At 42.3% G+C, this 17,398-nt stretch overlaps 2 long non-coding RNA genes across 4 annotated transcripts in view; one reads left to right on the top strand and one right to left on the bottom strand.

Moving 5' to 3' along the window:
- Positions 1 to 5,013: 5,013 nt before the first annotated feature.
- Positions 5,014 to 15,731, bottom strand: LOC128350936 (uncharacterized). Its single transcript, XR_008319521.1, has 3 exons — positions 15,658 to 15,731; positions 8,175 to 8,280; positions 5,014 to 5,442 (listed from the first exon to the last, which is right to left on the bottom strand). It is a non-coding gene; the product is annotated as an uncharacterized LOC128350936 (long non-coding RNA).
- Positions 15,294 to 17,398, top strand: part of LOC128350935 (uncharacterized) — a 42,117-nt gene continuing 40,012 nt past the window's right edge. For all 3 annotated transcript variants that reach the window (XR_008319519.1, XR_008319518.1, XR_008319517.1), the window contains exon 1: positions 15,294 to 15,452. This is a non-coding gene — a long non-coding RNA (uncharacterized LOC128350935). The remainder of the gene's footprint in view (positions 15,453 to 17,398) is intronic.

Below are 17,398 nucleotides of genomic sequence, written 5' to 3'. Positions count from 1 at the left end.
TAGAATATTAATGATATTCTATTATTGTGATATCGTGATTAATTAGGAAGATCCATCCTTATCTTTTTAATTTTTCAGAGAAAAGTACTTAATGACTGAATGGTCTTCTAGGATGATGTATGTTTTATTTGAACTAGCTTAAATTGTAGCTGTCTTGTTTAAATCCGCTTCCTTAGATATCTTGGCTCCATAATGTTCCTCTCCATTGGCTCTAGCAACAAGCAGACCATATTATTATACAGGAAGTGGTTTATGCTACTATTCTTATATGCAAAAAGATCAAAGTGTTGCTATTCATCATTAGCTTACCATTCAGATCCATAGCAGTAATAGGTTGTGGGTTTTCCCTCCATTTTGAAATATTGTGGTTTTAATTTCTGCCTCCCACCTTCCACCTACAAAGAATAATGGTCTGGAAAGAACTATCCACAGAATACACAAACCTGCCAAGGTCTACAGGAAAGTTTCATTCAGCAAATCAAAACACTAAAATATGTTCCAGTTTTAAAATGATATGCTAAGGCACAATTATGTTTGAATAGGGGATTTTGCAAGGAAGTGGCCTAAAGAGTCAAAGTAAAATAATAATTAATTAATAAAATAACATGATGATGATGATGATGATGATGATGAATATAAAACAATAAATCAAGCCCCACCATGAATGCCAATTTAAAAACCTGGGAAATATTTAATTCAATTTTGACTCTGAGATCATAAATATTTGAGACTTCTGTTTTCTTGGACAGCAGCGCAGCATCTACCTATATCTTAAGATATGAATGAAAATTACAATATTTGTTCAAGTAATGCTTTTTATTAAGTCATGCCTTTTATTCATTTTGATGATCCAGCACTAAAAAATTCTTTTCCCCATCTCGGGGATTGTTGGATTAGGCGGCAAGTATGTATAAAATAAGTCAGGAATTTTCATTTCCCTTCCAAACCGCACACTCTCACAAAATCTCTTTTTTAGCCAAGTATTTTGGGAGTGTGTGATCCAGTGTGAGAGAAAACTTGATTCCATAACGGAAGTTTCTTTGTGTCTTTACTTGGATTTAAAAATGAATTGCTTTCAGCTGTTATCCTTTCACTCCCATGTTCCTTATTCCTGTGTTTCTCTTTAGTAGGCCTCACAAGTTAGCATGTACATTTGTATTCACTTTTAAAAATAATTTAATACTGAGATTCTGAAAAACCTGAATAATAGGATTCTGAAAGCAAAAGTATTACTTGCACCACAGGTGGTATTCAGACTGTTGAATTATATGATGTACTCTGATGTATAAAGTCAATGTAAGAAATCAAAAAATAATCACTTGATGCTTTTCAGCTGTGAGAGAATGAACTCAACAACACTTAGCATAAATGTTAAATTTGTAGGTTCAGTTAAATACCTAGATTCTTCTAATGCAAACAAATGCCCTGATCCAGATGCTAGCTATGTACTTCCAGAACATGTAGGATTAGATTTAAGGGCCTCTCCTGCAGTTCATAGGCACATTGAGTGCAGTACTTGTTCCGTGCTGTATTTGTAAATGCTATACTCTGACACAGTCTCAGAGCCAGCAAAAGTCCTCCATCATACCACCCTGAATGAAAAGGGTATGCACCCTGGAGTTTAATAAGAATCAACTTTCCACCTGTTTTTCTTTTAATAAGAAGGGGGTTACTCTCTAAATAGTTAGATGTCCCTGGCCCTTGATTAGGCAGAGGTTTCTTGTGGGACTCTAGGGTGAAGCACAGGTTTTTAACCATGTTCTTGTTCTCTCAAAGTTTCCAATAAAAATAATTCTTAGAAATGTGAATTAATGCTTTCTGCCAACCCAAAGAGACTTTGTTTTAGTCCATAGTTAAATCAGTCAAAAGTGAAGAAGAAAGATGAAAAGGGGCAGTGGTATAACCATGGTTGCCGGCAAGCAAGGGATGGCTGCCCACTCACCAATGAAGCACTCCACGAGGCCAGTTGTCAGGGGCACTAAGCCAGCAGCCATGGCTAATTTTCCACCTATGCTAAGCCACTGCTTGAAGCTGACCATATTAACCGGCTGTCTATGTCAAGCAGGGCCAATTCCTTCTATCTCTGACTTTTAAAGAATTGACACCTTCAACATTCCTTATGACCCAGAAGCTTGCAGGTCTTTATCAGCTGCTATAGCGATTATGGAATTTACAAATGTATATACTATTGGGATTTATGTTTATATACATTATCTTTGTTTTTGCCTCTGATGTATGTATATCTGTGTATAGGCTTGTGGAAGAGTTTAGAATGTTTGTGACAATCATCATTCTGTAGGCTGATTGGTTAGTTTGTATTTCTTACTAGATGCTTGAGACTCGGATGATCTTTCACTCAGACTAGTGAAAGACTCAGACTCATTCGGACTGCTGTTTATGATTTGGTAATAGTTAAGTAGTAAACCTTACTAACTTTGTTCAGGAAACTTAACAAGCCTCGTTTTCCGCTCTGTTACACTCCGCTACATATACTTCTGCATACCCAGGGAATCCTCTTAGTATGAAAAAACTACAACTTTATCTTGGGGGTGGCCCCATTTCATTTCCAAATGGATAAGCACTCAGTCAACCACGTTCAGTATTAGAGAAACTGATGAAACTGATTATAGGTCTGGTTAAAAAATCAAACTTGCTTGGCATAGAAACATAAAATAAGACATTTATAATTTTAGCTACGAAGTCAACTTACTTTGTCCTTGGGTTTTATAAAGGGACAAGGCATATGAACATAGGTCATCTAGCTTGTAGACCTATAACTCCATTTTACAAATGTATGTTCTGTGACCAGATCACTTCTGAGCCAAAGAAGCAGGAATAAGAATGCTTACTGCATTGTAGCAAATTCTCAAAAGGTGGAAGTTCTAAACTAGATCTATCTGAAATCTGAATCTCCTGGGCTCCAGAGTCTGGTCCTTTAATAAGTGCAAAAAATTTTTATCATCTCACAAGCTGCCATGCCCAGGCTTCGCTTGGCTGCCCATGAGAACCACCAGGATCCATGTGGATCCTGTTGGTGCCTCGGTGCCAGACCCTGCACTGAAGCCCAGCTCTTAGCCAGAGTTAAGGGTGCAAACAGGCCCTTAACCCAGCTGCTGGGATCCTGTGACAGTGTGAGCTGCTTGCTGCACACACTGACAAAGAGATGGGTGCCTGCAGAAACCATCCCCTGAGGGAATCCCCCAGTGCACGGCGCTCGGCATGTGGTGCACGATGGATACCTGGAGGCTGGGACAATGAGTCCTGGCCTCAGAGCGATCTGCCGTGCTCCATGCTGCACAGAGTACTGGGAATCAGGTGGGAGTGCATTCCCACAAAGCAAACAATGATGGGGGTGGGAGGCAGCATTTGTGAAGCCTTCCGCCCACCCTCCCACCCGCCTGCCTGCCTGCCTGGTAGGTTGTGTGAATGGCCCCAACATGTTAAGGAACTAGGGGTTGTAAAAAGCCAATAAGGGGTGCTTATCCATTCCTTATATGAATGAATTTAAATTAGGTAGCTAGTTTTTGCCTGGCAACAAAGTTGGGTGACATTTATGGAAAGAAAAACATGAGGGCACATGCATTGCACACCACTTTCCTGGTCAGGGGGGAAAGCATGATAGGCCTCCTCTGTGTTTGGCAGTCTTGAGTCACCCAATAGAAAAACAACACAATCAAAAACCGATTAGAACACAATGCTTTTCAAGCATTGCTAAAAGCATTGGAAAAATGGTCATAGTTTTACAAAGCATTGTAAAGGCATACAAAATGGATGCCAGTAATGTCAAGTTGCCAGATACCTGCCATCATGGCAAACAGAGGGCTGCTTAATCACAGTCCCACTTTAGTTTTCGTGGCCAGGGGTGCCATCTGGGAGGCTGAGAGATCAGTCTCTTTCCCTACCTTCACAGTGTTTCGCAATGATTTGTGTTGTTCAAGCTATAACCTGGCTACTGCATAACTGAAAGTCAATATGCAAAGTATAGAATGGGATTATAAAAACACAGAAAGAGAAATATAAGGCGCACACTCCTGTGGAAAGAGATCAGACAATGAATGCAAGTGTGTAGTAAAATGAGATATGCCCTTCATTCCACCCACTGCTGGAGAGTGATCAAGTAACAAACACCTGGCGATGTCGCCTGCGTTTTCTTCTTTTTATAGGATTAAAGTGCTGGGACCTGTCTAAGGCACACACCAACGCCAGCCAATCTGGCAATTAGCACAAGTGTTAAAATGACGTCATAGTCTGTTGTATTTGCTCCTTTTCCAACTGTAAAAAGTGGGTCTCAGTTCAAACACATATCACACAGCATGCTTAAATAATGTGGTTTATCTTCTCTCCAGGGAAACCAGCCTTCAGGGTCACTGTGCTAATCACTGCTCAGTTTAAATCACTGCAAAGGGGGGAGGGGGAGTAAGAGGGAAGCTGACTGATATATTAGCAGTGGCAGTTTCCTGGTTATAACTTATTTCTTCCCAAGAGCTTTGCTTTCTTCCCAGAGCTCAAGACTCTGAATTCCAGTTTCCAAATAACCGCAATGGTAGTTCAATGTCTAACAGCCCAAACCTATGCATGTATATTAAGAATCTAGTCCTATTATGTGCAATGGTGATTATTTTCAGGAAAGTGACTAAAACTCCTTTAGGCCATGCATCTCAGTCTTCTTTAGGCAATGTGGAACATGCCTGAGCCCCACTATCATGTGTAGGGTGTAATGTGTGACCTGGCATCTCTCAGGATACATCCTCTTCCTTCTAGTTGTGATTCCATGAATAGAGCAGGACATTTTTATGGTTGCTCCAAAACTGCCACCAGAAAACTGTGGTTTCAACTGAAGATATGCCATACCATGAATCTCTCCATAGCTGCATTCCAAGGGAGAGTCAGTCCACATCAAATGCTGGGGCTTTGGACGGCATGAATGATTAGATTTATGCCCAGATCTCTGGTGAGGCTGTGAGGAAAACATGGGTTAGCCATTAATTGGTACCAGTGCAGATGTGGGGATTCCTTTGAAATGGAAACTGTTAGAAAAGTTCAGACACACACACATCTCTCTAGATCACAGCCCATGCTTACAATTGCATCAGGTGATTAATAGTTTTATTTTCGCATAGTTGAGGAGTCAAGACATACCTTAAGCATGTATTCTTTTGTGGGGTTTATGATAAAATTATGTGTTGGTTTATGAATAATAATAAGTAAGTGCCATGGAAGCATCTCTTGCTGCTGACAGGGCTGAAAAATGGGAACCAGGTTTTCACTCCAATGCCACAAAAATCACACATCTCTCAAATGAAATATTAGCAGATGCCTCATCAATAATGTACCCGCAGACTGATTTGTAGCCACCACACGATGAAGAATTGCAGCAACAGGGGAAGGTACATCACCCAAGGAATCTCAATTACATTTCTGCTTTCAAAATCTGCAGAAAACCTACAAATACAAGCAGGTGATACTGTTGAGGAACATTTTGGTTTTGCACTGGAAGCAGATTTTATATTTGAAAAATCGTATCCCACCCCACTGTGCCAGAAATGCACCTCCAGGGCCACTAACCATCATGATATAATCAGTCACAATAAACAATATGAACTCACATACCAACCAATATAAACAGCATCAAAGAATAATCAGCAGCACAGAATCACTAAACTGAAAGCAGTCTCTCAAGGAACAGCAGCATTTTCACCTTCTTACAGACACTGTGCAGCATGTTTCAGATTCTGTCTTTATTTTTGTTATGGGTGGGACAGGGGTCTCCTGTGATGACTGCATCATACAGAAAGCCTTACAAGAATGAGAACATAGCTCAGTGGAAAGCCACAGCCAGTCAGTCATAGATAATACTGAGCTAGATGGAGCAATGGTCTGACTAAATCATTCCTATGTTTCTATGAAAGCAATCCTTCAGGTCACATACTTTTGAAGATTTAAGGATAGTTCCAGCACTTTGGAAGGAGTGTTGAAATGTATCAGGAGCCAATGAAAATGATACAGTAATGGTGTAAACATGATTATAGGGTCACTAAGGTGGAGTTGGAACTCATAATTGTCTAATGTAGGGATCATTTTCTCTTTAAAATGACTTTGTAACATTCTGACCTGGACCGGGACTGTGATGTGGTTCTAGACTAGAGGTTTAATTCTTCACCTCTGTGTTCCTTTCCAACCAAAAAATCTCCCCCACTGTAGCTGCTATGGATCCACCAAGGAGCCATTTACTTCATGAGCCTCACAAAATCAAGAAGTGTGTAAGACATCTATCCTGGGGACTTTGGGGACTTTGCCAACATTCCCTAATGCAAGTAAGGCATTCCTTACTTTTCATTTCAATGGGAGTTCTTTGAATACATTTAGTCAGGATTTCAGCCAGTGTACATAGATATATGACGTCTACATTTTAAATGGAAAAACCAGTGTCTGCAGCAGTACTGCTGCAAAAAGCAGGAGGCTAACTTGAGGAGATGTGTGCTTCATTGTTGGCAATCATATACTTAGCAGGCTGGTAGACAATACCATCCAAACCAGTCCTATTTTATTTATTAGCTAGTTAGTTAGTCTTACCCTGTTGAATGTGGTGAAATTCTCAATAACAATTTTTCAGCTTTTATCACACTGAATTTTATGCTAAGGGCTTGGGATGGGGAATTCAACCAAAACTTAAGTGTAGCTTTTTCTACTGGTTTGGAGTGATTAAAGCTTTTATATTTAGCACTTCACCACAGAACACTCTCTAATGAGCTTTTTATTGAGAGCACTTTTTATCTGTGCAATTCAGATCTTACTTTAAATATCAGCTAACATTATACATGATATTAAGATTTTTCAAAACAGAGATGCCATGTTTAATCTTTACATCTGGCCCCTCTGAGTTTGTTTTTCCATCTTGCCCGGACAAGGAGCTGTCTGCCAGCCTGCTGCCTTCAGAAAGCCTGACAATTAACACCTGTGTCAGCTAGCAGTCCTTTGTGGCAGAAAGGGCTGCTGGGAAGTTTTAGAGGCTCATAAATATTGCTGAAGACACACCGGCAGCATGGCCTTTGGGGGTGGGACTGAGAGCTAGGGGATGGTTGTTCCGTGGGCGGGTGGATTTTTGGGTCAAAGTGCTGTTTTTATTGCCCTAAGTTGTGCCAGGCCTAGTTGATGAGATGTGTTTGGGCTCTCCTGAGGGGGATGATGCAGCGGGTGCGCCTGGCAGCCTTGGGGCAGCTATTGCTGTAGTGGTGGGGAATAGCAGAATTGGCACTGGCAGAACAGCTGGCCATTACAGGGGAAGAGAAATTAGTAATTTAGTAATATTTCTACTTCCAACTGTTCTGACAACTCTCAGGCCTTGGGGAGCAGCACCAACTACCCACAGAGCTTGACCTTGCTCCTTTGTAATGCCAGGTCAGTTCAAAATAAGACCGAAATTGTCCATGATTTGATCATGGATGAGAGAACTGACCTGGCATGTATAACTGAGACCTGGTTGGGGGAGGCGAGGGGCCCAGTGTGGGCTCAGCTTATCCCTCCAGGTTACTCTGTTGTGGAGCAGGTTAGGGGAAGTGGGCGGGGTGTGTGTGGAGTGGCTGTGGTCCATAAAAACACTATCCCCCTTACCAGGGCCACTGTGAGACTGTTGACTTATATTGAGTGTGTATTTCTGAGGCTGGGAACTAGGGATAGTTTGGGGATTCTGTTGGTGTACTGCTCACCCCGCTGCCCAACTGACTCCCTAACGGAGCTGACGGAGCTGGTTGCGGAGTTGGCGTTGGAGTCTCCCAGGCTCTTGGTGCTGGGGGACTTCAATATCCACTTTGGGACTGGCTTGTCTGGTGTGGCTCAGGAGTTCATAGCAGCCATGACAACTATGGGCCTATCCCAATTAATTTTTGAACCAACTCATGTTGCTGGCCACACACTGGATTTGGTCTTCTGTTTGGATCAGGGCGTGTTCCGTGGGTGAGGAATCCGGTGGTTACCCCATTGTCATGGATGGACCACTACCTGGTTAAGGTTGGTATCACGGTCACCCCTGCAGGAGTGATGGACCTATTAGGATGGTCCGCCCAAAAAGGCTGCTGGACCCAGCATGTTTCCAAAAGGCCTTGGAGGGTTTCAATGTTGGTGTGGCCGGTGAATCTGTCGATGCCCTGGGGGGAACATAGGAATAGAGAACTCACCAGAGCAGTAGATATTATTGCTCCTAAGCTTCCCTCCAGGCCTGCTTCTAAGATGGCTCCCTGGTACACAGAGGAGTTGCGAGGGATGAAGCAGTTTGGTAGGCAACTGGAACACAAGTGGAGGAGAATTCTGCTTGAATCTGACAGGATGCAGCATAGAATGGTTGGCACGCATTGCGTCTGCGGGTTCACATACGGCAGAGTTATCCCGGGTGGTGAGGAGTATAATCTCTGCTCCTTCTGCCTCAAATCAGCTCCCGGAGATACACTGCTGTGACGCCTTTAGTGGGTTCTTTGCAAATAAAATCTCCTGTATTCGGGCCAACTTGGACTCCACTATTTCTGCAGGGTCTGTGAGGGAGGTATCCCGCGATCCCTCTTGCAGTGTTAGGTTGGATCAGTTTCAATCTGTGACTCCTGATGACGTGGACAAGCTGCTTGGAGCGGTATGGCCTACCACTTGTTCTCTGGATCCTTGCCCAACCTGGCTGCTTCAATCTAGCAGAGATGTTGTTGGAAATGGCCTAGTTAATATCATAAATGCATCGCTGAGGGAGGGTAGGGTGCCTCCCTGTTTGAAGGAGGCAATAGTTACACCGCTTCTTAAGAAGCCTTCCCTGGATCCCTCAGCGATGGATAGTTATAGGCCAATCTCCAATCTCCCCTGGCTGGGCAAGGTAAACGAGAGGGTTGTGGCTAACCAGCTCCAGGAGGTTTTGGAGGAAACTGATTATCTAGACCCATTACAAACTGGCTTTAGAATGGGCTATGGGGTTGAGACAGCCTGGGTCGGCTTGATGGATGACCTTTACTGGGCTATCGACAGAGGGAGTGTGACTCTGTTGGTCCTCTTGGATCTCTCGGTGACGTTCGATACCATCGACCATGGTATCCTTCTGGGTCGCCTGGAGGAGTTGGGAATAGGGGGCACTGCTCTGCAGTGGTTCCGTTCCTATCTCTCGGGTAGATCCCAGATGGTGAAGCTTGGTGACAGTCGCTCCTTAAAGCAGGAGCTGCTATATGGAGTCCCTCAGGGCTCCATTCTGTCACCAATGCTTTCCAATATCTACATGAAACTGCTGGGTGAGGTCATCAGGAGATTTGGTACTGGGTGTTATCAGTATGCTGATGACACCCAAATCTACTTCTCCTTTTCATCTTCAGGAAATGGCACTCATACTCTAAATGCCTGCCTACAGGCAGTAATGGGCTGGATGAGGGATAACAAATTGAAGCTGAATCCAAGCAAGACGGAGGTGCTCATTGTGGGGGCTCAGAATCTGAGGGGTGAGTTAGATCTTCCTGTGCTGGATGGGGTTACACTCCCCCAGAAGGAGCAGGTGCACAGCTTGGGAGTACTCCTGGACCCAGGCCTCACCCTGGTTTCTAAGGTGGAGGCCATGGCCAGGAGTGCTTTCTATCAGCTTCAGCTGATTCGACAGCTGCGCCCATTCCTTGAGGAGGATGACCTCAAAACAGTGGTGTATCAGCTGGTAAACTCCCGGCTTGACTATTGCAATGCGCTCTACATGGGGCTGCCTTTGTACGTAGTTCGGAAACTTCAATTAGTTCAGAATGCGGCAGCCAGATTGGTCTCTGGGGCAACCCAGAGAGACCATATTATGCCTGTTCTGAAACAATTGCACTGGCTGCTGATACGTTTCCGGGCAAAATACAAAGTGCTGATTATTACCTTTAAAGCCCTGAATGGCTTAGGCCCGAGTTACCTTAGAGAGTGCCTTCTTCTGCGTGATCCCCACCGCACGTTAAGGTCATCTGAGGAGGTTCGTCTCCAGTTACCACCAGCTTGTCTGGTGGTGACTCGGAGGCGGGCCTTCTCTATAGCTGCTCCGGGTCTGTGGAATGCGCTCCCTGTGGAAATCCACAATTTGAATTCTCTATTAGCCTTCAGGAGAGCCCTTAAAACGTATTTGTTTGGCCTGGCTTTCCAGGGTTTTTAAATCTGTTTTAATATTCTAACCCGATTTTGGGGTTTTTAATCATTGTAATTGTTTAATTGTTGTTTTAAAATGTTTTTAAATTGTTAATTGTTGTTATATTGTTTTTAATTTGTTTTAGCTCTTTATTGTTTTAGTTGTTTGTTTTAATTGTAAACCGCCCTGAGCCATTTTGGAAGGCGGTATATCAATCAATCAATCAATCAAATAAATAAATAAATATCAGATAGGGTGAGACATGAATTGAATTATCTGTATTTGAGATAAGAATATCGCAGATTCTATTATTTGCTTGTCTGAAGTGGAAATTAGAAATTTATCATCAATGCAAGAATATATTAGCAGTCTGCTATATAACCAAGCTCACATTAAAAATAAATATAAAAACCTATACTTAAAGAGTAAACTCACTTTTTGACTTTTTAGAACTTACATTTTATTTTAAAATTTTCCAGTAGTATCAGTAGTACCTATTTGTTTCTGAGTCACCTTAAACCACTAGTGCTTGCCTTAGTGGCTCCAACAAGGTTATGTCAAGAACCATATTCTCCCATACAAAGTTGACCAAGATAGAAGATCAACAGCAGAAGCTCTCTGTGCTCTTTGTTGTCAAGTGAGATTTGACAGCACCAAAATTCTGAATTGTCCTCTCTGTGGAGAATGAACACAGCTCTCTTTTCATTTTTAGGCACGCATGACTTTTTATTTCAACAAGCACTAATACTTAACCAACTAATGTTTTAATATTTCATTGCTGTTAGCTAATATGCCATTTGAGTAGTCTCATTTTGTTAGTTTGAGTTCATAGTTTTAGAAGTAATGTCTTTAGTTTTATCGTAGTTTTTAAATTATATGTTTTTTTATTTGCTGCTTTGTGTGTGTATATCAGAAAACTGACATTTTAACATTTACTATTCATTAACATGTAAATTATAGCACAAGTAGGGTGATAAAAGGGAAGCAAGATGGGAAGAGTCAGGGTAATCAACATATTTTGAAAAACAAATTCAGTATTTTAAATTACTGATTCAGACTTCTGCCAGCCCAGAAGCCATGTTTTATGGCCTGTCATGTGCTTGACAATGCCACTGTTCTTCTAGGAAGGCAGAGGGGAGAAAGGTGTATTGGGTCCCACTCAGTAATGACCATCACTGATAGGCTGCATTAATTTTGTACAGGACTAAAATGGCAGGTATAAAAAAAGTCATGCACTTCTACATCATACATCCTGGTTTTGTTCCCATATAATTATAAGTCCATAAAAAATGTAAGAAGTCACACTGTCACCATATACATAAAGCCCCAACAGCCATAGCTCCCTTACAAAGCCCTTGTAGTGATTAGCCTCCCCTCAAGAGTGAACAGAGAGTGAATCCTTGTCTTGACTGACATGCTGGTGAATTCTAGGGCAGCGAATCAGTACATCAGGTGGGTGGGAGCTAGAGAGCAGTTTCTGGGAATTCTGAGGGAAAGAAGGGTGATCTTTGTTGGAGAGGAGGGTGTGTGGAAAGGCTGAGGAGCTCTTTAAAAAGATCACTGATAAGATTAGATTAATGCAGGCTTTGAGAGTAGAATCACAGTTCCACCATATTTGGGCAGATTATATTTATTATATTAACAGTACTAGATCTGATTTTGGATTTTCTTGTGATATTTGGAAAATATGATTGTTAAATATACTGTGTTATTATGTGATACTGTTCTAAGATATTATGTGAATACTGCAAATAAAAATTTTAAAAAGAAGAAGAAGAAGGGGGATTCCTCTGGTGCAAACACATCCTCAGGAGTTCAGCAGCTATCAGTTTTCTCACCATGTGTAGGTGTAGATGTGGAAGATGTTTGTACTTGTCCAATAGCAAAATTAAAAGAGTTGTATCTGGGTTATCCCACCCCAAGCCCAGAGAGTTTCTGTACACAAAGGGGGTGGTAGTGGCAGCATTTTGAATCTACCAGTAATAAAGAACAGTTTTATGAGGAGTTAACTCAGGCATTTCAGCAGGGATGATTCAGTATTTTCTTTACCTCATGTGAGCTAGCTCTGAGACAAAGGCATTAATCCACTACAGCCTTCTTGGGAGACAATCAGAAAAGAGACCAGAGACTTCCCTGCCACTCACTGACTTTCTCTAAAATGCCCCCTGGAACTTTTACCCTTATATCACCTTACAAACACAGTCTGGAACAACCCAGGGATAAAAGTGGCTGAGGGGAAAATCTCATGGTGACAGCAACTGGCAGGAGAAGGGTTAAGCACTCTCTTCTCTCTTGTGATCATCCTTTTCTCTCATCCGAATTGCCTTCTCCCAACATATTTTTTAAGTGAGTGGGCTTTCCCCCCTACTTCAATTTTACATTAATTAGCTATAACAAGTATGAGTTTATAGTTTAGTCAAAAATCCATCTGCCAGGGAATTCTGAAGTTCTAGGGACTCCATGTGCTGTAAAATAATCTTAGCACATCTATCAGCAGTTAATTATCTTTGGACACCTAATCAATTTAATTCCTATCTAAATATTTCAGGTTTCTTGGTTTATTGAGTTCTCATCTACTTTAAATATTAACCCATATATATATAATTCCCAAGACAGCAACCCAAAATCTCTCAGTGGGAAATAAATAATAATTAAAGTTTAAGTGAAAATGGACTAAAATATTGAGAACTTAATTTATCCAAAGTTAGGAAACGTATGCCAAAGCAGAGTTACACAGATAGAGAACGAAATGTTTTGCATCTTGCCTAAATTCCCAGGTTTATAATTCAAGTTTCAAAACATAAGAGCCCATACTGAAGGTTGCCAACTGGATGTTTCTGGAAAGCCTACAATGAGAGTAACTCACCTCATCTTGTTCCCTATCAAATGTATTCATTGCCTCTAAACCTGGAGGCAGCGTACAACCAGCATGGCTAGTAGCTATTTATAGATTTCTTTCCCTAGATTTGTCTAATCCCCTTTTAAAGTCATCTAAGCTAGAGGCCATCAGCTCATTCTGGCAGCAAATTCCATAAATTTATTATGTAGTGTGTGAAGAACTATTTATTGCTATCTGACCTGATTCTCCTGCTGATCAATGTTCAGTAGATGGCTCCAAGTTATAGAATTATGAGAGGAAAGTACAGTAAATAAAAAAACCCTCTCAATGCTGAGTCCAGGGTATTTAAGAGAGCATTTTATTCTTCATGAATCCAGCCACCTATTAAGATCATCAAGGGATGTCAGGTTACAGTTCTCACCAGCTTGTTTGGTGATGACCCAAAATCGGACCGTCTCTAGGGTTGTCCTGGGGCTCTGGAACACACTTCCAAATGAAACCAGAATCTCCCCATCTCTGGCTGTTTTAAAATAGCTTTTGACAAAACACCTGTTTTATCAGGCTTCTTGTTTATTATATTTTAAAGGTTTAAAGTTTGATTTATGGTAATTTTAATGTCCAGAAACTCCTCTTGCATGGATCAATTTCAATTTGTGACTATGTGATTCCCGGAGATGTGGACAAGTTGCTTGAGTGGCACAGCTTATTACCTGTTTTTTTGTTTTTTGTTTACCCTTGCCTGACATGGCTGATATCATTGTGTGGGGAGGCTATTAGATGGCCTTGTTAACATCATAAATTCATCTTTGCGGGCAAGCAGGATGCCTCATTGTCTCAAGGAGACAACTATAAGATCACTTCAAAAGTGGTCTTACATTAGATCCCAGAGCGAAGCACTTTTAGGCCAGTCTCCAACCTCTTCCATCATTCAATACCATCAGCCATGGCATCATCTGTGGGGGATGAGAGGCACTTTTTGCAATGGTTCCACTCCTATCTCTCGGGAAGATTCCAGATGGTGTTGCTTGGAGACTATTCCTCCTCTAAATGGGAGGTTTAGTATGGTGGCTCCATACACAGGGCTCATACTGTCTGCTATTCCTTTTAACACCAACATGAAACTCAGGAGATTTGGTGCTGGGTGTTACCAATATGCTGATAACACTCACATCTATTTCTCTATGTCATCTTCATCAGGGAATGTTATAGCTTCCCTAAATGCCTGCCTGCATTTGGTAATGAGCTGGATAAGGGACAACAAATTGAAGTTGAATCCAAGCAAGATGGAGGTACTTATTGTGGGGAGTTGTAACTCGGGAGATTTGTTAAAGCTGCCTGTTCTGGAAGGGGTCACTCTCCCTCAGAAGGAACAAGTACATAGTCTGGGAGTATTTCTTGAACCAAGCCTCTCTCTAGTTTCTCAAGTTGAGGCAGTGGCCAGAGGTTCTTTTTATCAGCTTAGGCTGATACACCAAATATGGCCATATTTGGAGAAGAATGACCTAAAAGTGATACAATTGCTGCTAACCTCCAGACCTTACTTACTACAACTCTGTGTGGGGCTGCCTTTGTATGTAGATGGAAAACTGCAATTGTTATAAAATGCGGCAGCCACACTGGTCTCCAGGGCAATCTAAAGAGCCCTATTTTAAAAGCATTACACTGGCTGCCCATACATTTCCAGACAAAATATAAAGTGTTGGTGATTACCTATAAAGTCCTAAATGGTTTTGGTCCAGGATATTTAAGAGAGGACCTTCTCTTTCAGGAGCCCCCGCTGCTTATTAAGGTCTTTAGAAGTAGTCCACCTTCAGGTGCCCACAACTCATCTGATGGCGACCCAGAGCTAGGCCTTTTCTATAGCCGCTCCAAGGCTTTAGAATGAACTTCCTGTTGTTGTAAGAGCTTCTCCATCTCTAGCAGGTTTTTAAAAAGCATTTAAGACACATTTATTTCACTGAGCCTTTGATTGTTTTTTGTTGTTGGTTTTTATTGCTCTTCTGATTTTAAATAGAATGAATGAATGAATGAAATTGGTTTTTTTACATTTTATAACTGTTTTAACTTGGTTTTAATTCTGTTTTTATTGTTTGCTTTGTAAACCACCATGATACGTAAGTACAGTGGCAGAGAAAGGCCAGCAGAGGCCCGGGTTCTGCCACAGCCCCCCCCCCCCAGCCCTGCCCCCAGCGTCTGATGTCGGATGCAGGGAGCATTTAGCTGTGCTCCCTGCATATGACATCAGATGTAGGGGGTATGGTTTAGCTCCCAAACGGGCCCCTGAGTTAAACCGGCCAGGCCCTGTTCGGGAGTTAGATCAGCCAATGCAGCATTTGCAGGGAGCAGCTCTCCCTGCTGCGTGGCCCCGTTTGGGAGCTAAACCACACCCCTGCATCTGACATCAGACACGGGCTGTGTGTCTGGGATGCCAGGCCTGGCTCCTGAGGGGTGGCAGCCTGGGTTCTTTGAAGCTATCCGCTCGATGGTGGCTCCTGTCCTGCGTAGGTAGGTGGCAAAAAAGAAATGTAATGAATAAATACATAGTGAGGCTATTCTCATGGCCTGCAGAAACTGGGCTAAGGGAGCCCAGCTCAATTTCTGTGGGTCGTGTGCTGCAATGGGAGCCACATGGCTCCTGGCAGCAAGCCTGTGTCATTGTCCCCCCTTAAACAAGGTTAGCAGAGCACACAATCTGCTAATACCCGTTTACCTGATTGTGTGTTGCTGTGGCACGGCTCCGTGACTCACAACCCCCAATGGGGAGGCGGCAAACAAGCCTCCCAGCATTGGGAGGGGGGGCCTTCCCAGAATGCCCCACACACTTACGTGGGGCATTCTGGGACTTGCAGGGGCAAGAGGATCCCCACTACCCCAACCTGGTCCGTGATGGAGCTGGAAATCGTGTGGGCAGCCAATCCATCCACTTGGCCAGCTGCCTGATCGCCTGCAGGGAGTGCAAGTCAAGCCCACTCTCCCCACAAAACCCCTTACGGCTCTCCACACTGCTTGTGTAGAGAGCCTCAATGTGTTTTTACATGATTTTTAGGTTATAGTTGTTTGGTTAAATTGTAAGCTGCCCTGAGTTTTTATATAGAGTGGTATAAAATACAATCAATATTTGCTTTCTCTACATCATGATTTTTGGGTTATCCTTTTCTGTACCTTTTGCAATTCTGTAATGTCTTTTTGGGGAATAGGCAACCAGAACTTCATGTGTAGCTGCACCATAGATTTGTATTAGTGTGTTACAATACTGCCAGGCTTATTTTCAATCTCTTTCTTAATAATCCTTAGCAGGGAATTAGTCTTCTACACAGTTGCTGCATACTGAGTTCCTTTTCACTTAGCTATCCACTATGACTCAAAGATCTCTCTCCTCCTTAGTCACTGTCAGTTCAGAGGTCATCAGTGGTTATGTTAAGCTGGGCATTTTTATCCCAGTATGCATCACTTTACACGTACTTAATCTGAACCATTTTTGCCTCTCTCTCTCTCTCTCTCTCTCTTTTTTTTTTTTTTTTGCCCATTCACCTGATTTGCTAAGGGTGAAACCAAGAGGTATCTTTAGGATGTGACCATGCCCCAAAGTAATCCTTGGGGCATGGGCTCCAATGTATTACTCAAAGCCCCAAATCCCTTCAGCCCCCTCTCTCTCCCATGACTTCTCTAAAGATGGAAGTGCAGCAGTGAAAGCACCTGCACAGAGCCTGGGAGGCAGATCCTATCCTCACCTAGCTCTCTGCTGCTCCCACCTTCATGGGTTTCTAATATAATATTAGAAACTTTTTTTAAAAACCATGTAATTATTATTGTGGGGGTGGGGTGACTGAATTTAGTTATCAAAGGCAGGGCTGTGGTCTCAGGCCTTGAATCTTTTAGTTACCTAGCAATGACCCTGGTGGAATCTTAAACTTGGCTCTGAATTGTGTCTTGAGCCAGTTTCAGGCAGTGGATTGTAGACAGTTCTTAGGGACTGTGTGGCAGTCCATTCAACCCACCCTATGGCTGACCACAGTGCTTCCCCTCTTTACTTCCTAACAAAAGAGTGAGGAGGAGAGATTTGAATTGAATTTGGGCTCTAATTTTAATGGGGTTGGGGGGAATTACAAAAGGCAGGAAGGGAGAGGGAGACATTTAATGCTCTGTTTCAGGCAACAAAATAACACAGGCCAGCACAGTTTCAGTCCTGAGACAGAAATGATAGCAGTGGCCTTCCCCCTTTGGGGAAAAGTGTCAACATTAAAGGAAGAATGGCTTCTTGGAGGAAGAGTGAGATATAAATGTAAAAAATAAATAATAAAATAAATAAGAATAAAGGATGGACACCTTTTAAGAATGGCAATATTGCTGAAATATGGAAGTTATTTGTAAAGGTAATCCTTGGAAGTCAATATATTTAAAGGACATTGTCATATTTTTGATGCGTTATAACAGAAAAATAAACTTTCACA

This window comes from Hemicordylus capensis, chromosome 3 (assembly GCF_027244095.1).
Source record: "Hemicordylus capensis ecotype Gifberg chromosome 3, rHemCap1.1.pri, whole genome shotgun sequence".
NCBI lineage: Eukaryota > Metazoa > Chordata > Lepidosauria > Squamata > Cordylidae > Hemicordylus > Hemicordylus capensis.
The sequence above is the reverse complement of the archived record's forward strand: the minus strand, read 5'-3'. Positions and strand labels throughout refer to the sequence as shown.